Source organism: Monodon monoceros, unplaced genomic scaffold (genome assembly GCF_005190385.1).
Source record: "Monodon monoceros isolate NGI ecotype Baffin Bay Population unplaced genomic scaffold, NGI_Narwhal_1 Super_Scaffold_16, whole genome shotgun sequence".
Lineage (NCBI taxonomy): Eukaryota > Metazoa > Chordata > Mammalia > Artiodactyla > Monodontidae > Monodon > Monodon monoceros.
Window position 1 is genome coordinate 6888197 of NW_021703772.1, and position 6000 is coordinate 6894196.

Consider the following 6000-nt stretch of genomic DNA (forward strand, 5'->3'; position numbering starts at 1 on the left):
AGAAGGTATAGAGCTTCAGAAGCAGAATCCAGTTGAAAAAAAGAGGCCCTCTTCAACCAGCGGTGCTGGGACAACTGGATACTCACATGCAAAAGAATGAAGGTGGACCCCTACCTCACACCATATGGAAAAATTAACTCAAAATGGATCAAAGACTAAACATAATAGCTAAAACTATAAAATTTCTAGAAGAAAACTTAGGCGTACGTATTCTTGACCTTGGATTTGGCAATGGTTTCTTAAATATGATACCAAAAGCACCAGCAAAATAAGAGAAAATAAACTAGACTTCATCAAAATTAAACTTTTATGCATAAAAGGACACCATCAAGAGTGAAAAGACAAAATCGTCAACAAAATATTAGCAACTGAATCCAACAACACATAAAAAGGATCCTACATCCTGATCAAGCTGGATTCATCCCAGGTTCACAAGGATGGTTCAATATACACATATCAATCAATGTGATACACTACATCAACAAAGGAAAAGACAAAACCCACATGATCATCTCAACAGATGCAGAAAAAGCATGTGATAAAACTCAACATCCATTCATGATAAAAAAAAATTCTCACCAAAGTGGGCATAGAGGGAACATATCTCAACATAATAAAAGCCATTTACAACAAACCCACAGCCAACACAGTACTCAATGGTGAAAAACTGAGTCTTCCCACCACTTCTATTGAACATAGTACTGGAAGTCCTAGCCACAGCAATCAGATAAGAAAAAGAAATAAAAGGTATCTAATTGGAAGGGAAGAGGTAAAACTGTCATCATTTGCAGTTGACCTGATACTACATATAGAAAATCCTAAAGACACCACACAGAAACTATTAGAACTGATTAAATGAATTCAGCAAGGCAGCAGTATACAAAATTAACACACAGAAATCAGCTGCATTTCTTTACACTAGTAATGAAATAACAGAAAGAGAAAGTAAAAAAAAAAATCCTTTTTAAAATCACATCAAAAAATAAATAAATAAAATACTTAGGAATAAACCTCACTAAGGAGGTGAAAGACACATATGCTGAGAACTATAAAACACTGATAAAGGAAACTGAAGATGATTCAAAGAAATGGAAAGGTATCCCATGCTCATGGATTGGAAAAATTAATATTGTTAAAACGGCCACACTACCCAAAGCAATCTACAGATTTCATGTTAGCCCTATCAAATTACCTGTGACATTTTTCACAGAACTATAACAAATAATCATAAAATGTATGTGGAACCACAAAAGACCCAGAATTGCCAAAGCTATCATAAGGAAAAAGAACAAAGCTGGAGGCATAACCCTCCCAGACTTCCGACAATACTACAAAGCTACATTAATCAAAGCAGCATGGTACTGGCACAAAAACAGACATACGGATCAATGGAACAGAACAGAGAGCCCAGAAATAAACTCACACACTTACAGTCAATTAATCTTCAATAAAGGAGGCAAGAATATACCATGGAGAAAAGACAGTCTCTTCACCAAGTGGTGTTGGGAAAGCTAGACAGCTGCATGTAAATCAACGAAGTTAGAACACTCCCTCACACCATACACAAAAATAAACTCAAAATGGCTTAAAGACTTAAATATAAGACATGACACCATAAAACTCCTAGAAGAGAACATAAAACTCCTAGAAGAGAACACAGGTAAAACATTCTCTGACATAAATCACAGCAATGTTTTCTTAGGTCAGTCTCCCAAGGCAAAAGAAATAAAAGCAAAAATAAATGAATGGGACCCAATCAAACTTACAAACTTTTGCACAGCAAACAAAACCATAGAGAAAACAACAAGATGACCTACAGAATGGGAGAAAATATTTGAAAACAGTGTGACCAAAAAGGGCTTAATTTCCAAAATATACAAACAGCTCATACAGTTCAATATCAGAAAAACAAACAACCCAATCAAAAAGTGGGCAGAAGACCTAAGTAGACATTTCTCCAAAGAAGACATACAGATGGCCAACAGGCACATGAAAAGATGCTCAACATCGCTAATTACTAGGAATTCCCTGGTGGTCCAGTAGTTTGGACTCCATGCTTTCATTGCTGAGGGCCCAGGTTCAATCCCTGGTTGGGGAACTAAGATCCCACAAGCTGCGTGGTGTGACCAAGGAAAAAAATAAAAAGTAAAATAAAATAAAACATCGCTAATTATTAAAGAAATGCAAATCAAAGCTATAATGAGGTACCACCTCACACCAATCAGAATGGCCATCATTAAAAGGTCTACAAATAATAAATGCTGGAGAGGGTGTGCAGAAAAGGGAACGCTCCTACACTGTTGGTGGGAATGCAAATTGGTGCAGCCACTATGGAGAACAGTATGGAGGTTCCTTAAAAAACTGAAAATAGAGCTACCATATGATTCAGCAATCCCACTCCTGGGCAAATACCAGAGAAAACTCTAATTCGAAAAGATACACGCACCCCAATGTTCACAGCAGCACTATTTACAATAGCCAAGACATGGAAGCAACCTAAGTGTCCATCAGCAGATGAATGGATAAAATGGATAATAAGAACCTGCTATTTAAAAAAATAAATAAAATTTTTAAAAAAATACTTTCACTACATTTTTTTCTCTCTTTAAAACTATAACTTTGAAAGGCCTACTCTTGAAGGTCAGGGCGAATTCCACTGAAATTCAATGTGGTCAATATGATTTGTAGTCTTCAGAGATTCAAAATAAATAAATGAAAAAAAGAAAAAAAAAGATGTGGTATATACATACACATACACACACACACACACACACACACACACACACACACACACTGGAATATTACTCAGCCATAAAAAAAGAATGAAATAATGTCCTTGGCAGCAACAGGGGTGGACCTAGAGAGTATCATACTAAGTGAAGTAAGTCAGAGAGAGAAAGGCCAATATCATATGATATAATTTATATGTGGAATCTAAAAAAATGATACAAATGAACTTATTTACAAAACAGAAACAGACAACAAACTTATGGTTACCAAAGGGGAAGGGAGGAGGGATAAATTAGGAGCTTGGGATTAACAGATACACACTGCTATATATATAACAGATAAACGACAAGGACCTACTGCATAGCACAGGGAACTATATTCAATACCTTGTAATAACCTATAATGGAAAAGAATCTGAAAAAGTGTGTGTGTGTGTGTGTGTGTGTATATATATATATATATGAATCACTTTGCTTTACACCAGAAACTAACACAACATTATAAATCAACTATACTTCAATAAAATTTTTTAAAAAATTAAGAGTGAAAAGACAACCCACAGAAAGGGAGAAAATATTTGCAAATCATATATCTGATAACTGTCTATTATCCAAAATATATAAAGAACTCTTACAACTCAACAACAAAAAAATAACCCAATTTTAAAATGGGCAAAGGACTGGAATAGACATTTCTCCAAATAAGATATATAAATGGCCAATAAGCACATGAAAAGATGCTCAACACCATTAGTCATTAAGGAAATGCAAATCAATACCATGAGATACCACTTCACACCCTTCAGGATGTCTGTAATAAAAAAAAAAAAAGAGAGAGAGAGAGAAGGGAAGGAAGAAAGGGCAGAAAATAACAAGTGTGAAGAAATTGGAACCCTCAAACATTGCTGTTGGAAATGTATAATGCTGCAGCCATTGTGAAAAAGTTTGGAAATTCCTAAGTAAGATGAACACAGAATTACCCAGCAATTCCACTCCCTAGGTATACACCCAAAAGAACTGAAGACAGACATTCAAACAGTATTCCTAGCAGCTCTACTCACAGTAGTCAAAGGGTAGAAGCAATTCAAATATACATCAACAGATAAACAGATAAAACAAATGGAGTATTATTTCATACAATGAATGTTACTCAGCCATAAAAAGGAATGAAGTACTGACACACGCTACAACATGGATGAACCCTGAAACATTATGCTAAGGGAAAGATGCCAGACACAAAAGGCCACACACATATTTTATGATTCCATTTACGTGAAATATCCAGAACAGGCAAACCCACAGAGATGGAAAGCAGGGTAGTGGCTGCCAGGGGCTGAGGAAGAAGAGGGAGTGGGGAAGACTTCCTAATGCGGAAGGGGGTTTCAATGTGGGGGATAAAGAAGTTCTGGAAGTGAAAGTGGTGATGGAAGGGTGACCCTCTTCCATCTTACCCCAAGGACAAAGCACTGCTCATCCTGGAGCCTGAGGAGCCAGGCCCAGGAAAACCACCACAAACCAGGCACCCTCACCTTCAGATGCAGAAGAACAGAGCCAGCCAGAAATGGGTGGCAGGTGACCCAAAACCTCACACTACTCAGACCAAGATGGCGGGGAGAGTCACTGGACCTGGGCCCAGTCTCATATGGGACTCACATTTCTTCCAGAGCCAAGCACACAGCTAACAGCAGTTCAAACCCACAGACCAGCAAATACCATTCAAGGATCAATAAATCAAAACAAAAAAGTGGAGGTGGGAGTTTGAAGATATACGATAAAGCACATACATAAATCTGAAATGAATTATTACAGAAAACGGAAGACCTTTTTAGAAAATATGTGCTTCCTGTAAAAGATTACAGGAGGACACTGCCTCTACTAAAAAATTAAAGTTAATTTTTTTTTAAAGAACAGGGAGCACCAATGTGAACAATATGAAATTAAAAGACAACAAGCTAAGATACAGGCCATGATTAGGATAGGAAGCAAAAATAATCACACTACAGCAGAATTAAAATCCACATGGAAGGGGCTACAGGGGAAATGCACACTGCTGAAAATGTCATTGATGGTGCACAGGACAAAACAGGTGCCCACAGAATGCTGCTGGATACAGTGGAGAGGAGAAAAGACTGAGAGAAAAGCTCATGGACAGAGTGGTGAAGGGACAGATTATCTAACCTACAAATAATAAGAACCACCCAAAAGGAACACAAAATAAATGGAGATGCAATAATCAGAGGTAGAGAAGACAAAAGCTTTCCACCTCATTTATTAATACTGCCCCAAAAAGGAAAGCAAAGAGCTGCCAGGCTGATGTGCTGAAATCACTGTCTGTCCCAGGTACAGGAGAGAGAAGGACAGCATCACACATGGGCCATCCCCTCTGCCCTGCAACCCCACCTCTGGGCTCCATCCTGAAGATTAAAACACAGATCGTGACACAGCAAGCAAGCTCTCAAAGACCAAAAAGCCAGCTTGAAGGGGCTCTCCTGGGAAAATGGGGACAATCTGAGCATGAAAAAGAATGACTGTAACTGATTACAAAACTGAATAAAAAGTCATGAATCCATAGTGATAACCCCCCCTCCCCCAGCAGAGAGAGAAACAAAACAAAACCATTTGCCTCCACTAGGGACGACTATTCTACCAAACCCTTACTTTGAAAATTGGTAATTAAACAGAAAGAATCCAGCAATTACCCTGCCTTTGGTAGGAAGAAATGTAGTCGTTCCCCAGCTGAACTGGGAAAAATTTACCAAATACCAACAGATAATTGTGGAAGAAACGACAGAAAGCTGAGGGAAGGGGTAGGTCCATTTTTCAAACTCTCAAGCTCTCTTAATAAAACTGACTCAGGCCAGTTAATTATGTATAAATGCTGAAAATCATTTGGTAAAAAGTTGTTGGATAAAAGGATTATTTGCAGGGTGTCTAGGAATCACCTCTCAGATTACTTCCTAATCTCAAAGAAGGAAATCCACATTTCCAGTAGAAATATCTAGCATCTCCACATAAACCAAATGAGGACACAGCAGAGGAGACTGCCTGCCTGACAGGACATGGAACATCCCACACCTAGGAGATTTGCCCAAAACATCAACCTGAATATAACTGAGTCTTCAAACCTCTCTTCCAGCTTATAGCAAATACAGAGTATAAAAGAACGATGCAAAAGAAACCATGAGGAAACAATCAGACAAATCCAGAAACAGATTTTACAAGACAACTGCCCTTGTCTCTTCCAAAAGTCAATGTCGGAGAGGGGAGGGGA

At 38.0% G+C, this 6000-nt stretch overlaps 1 protein-coding gene across 6 annotated transcripts in view; it reads right to left on the bottom strand.

The window, feature by feature from the left end:
* The window catches only part of DGKD (diacylglycerol kinase delta), a 108387-nt gene that overhangs the window by 88021 nt on the left and 14366 nt on the right, over nt 1-6000 (bottom strand). The window lies entirely within an intron of this gene.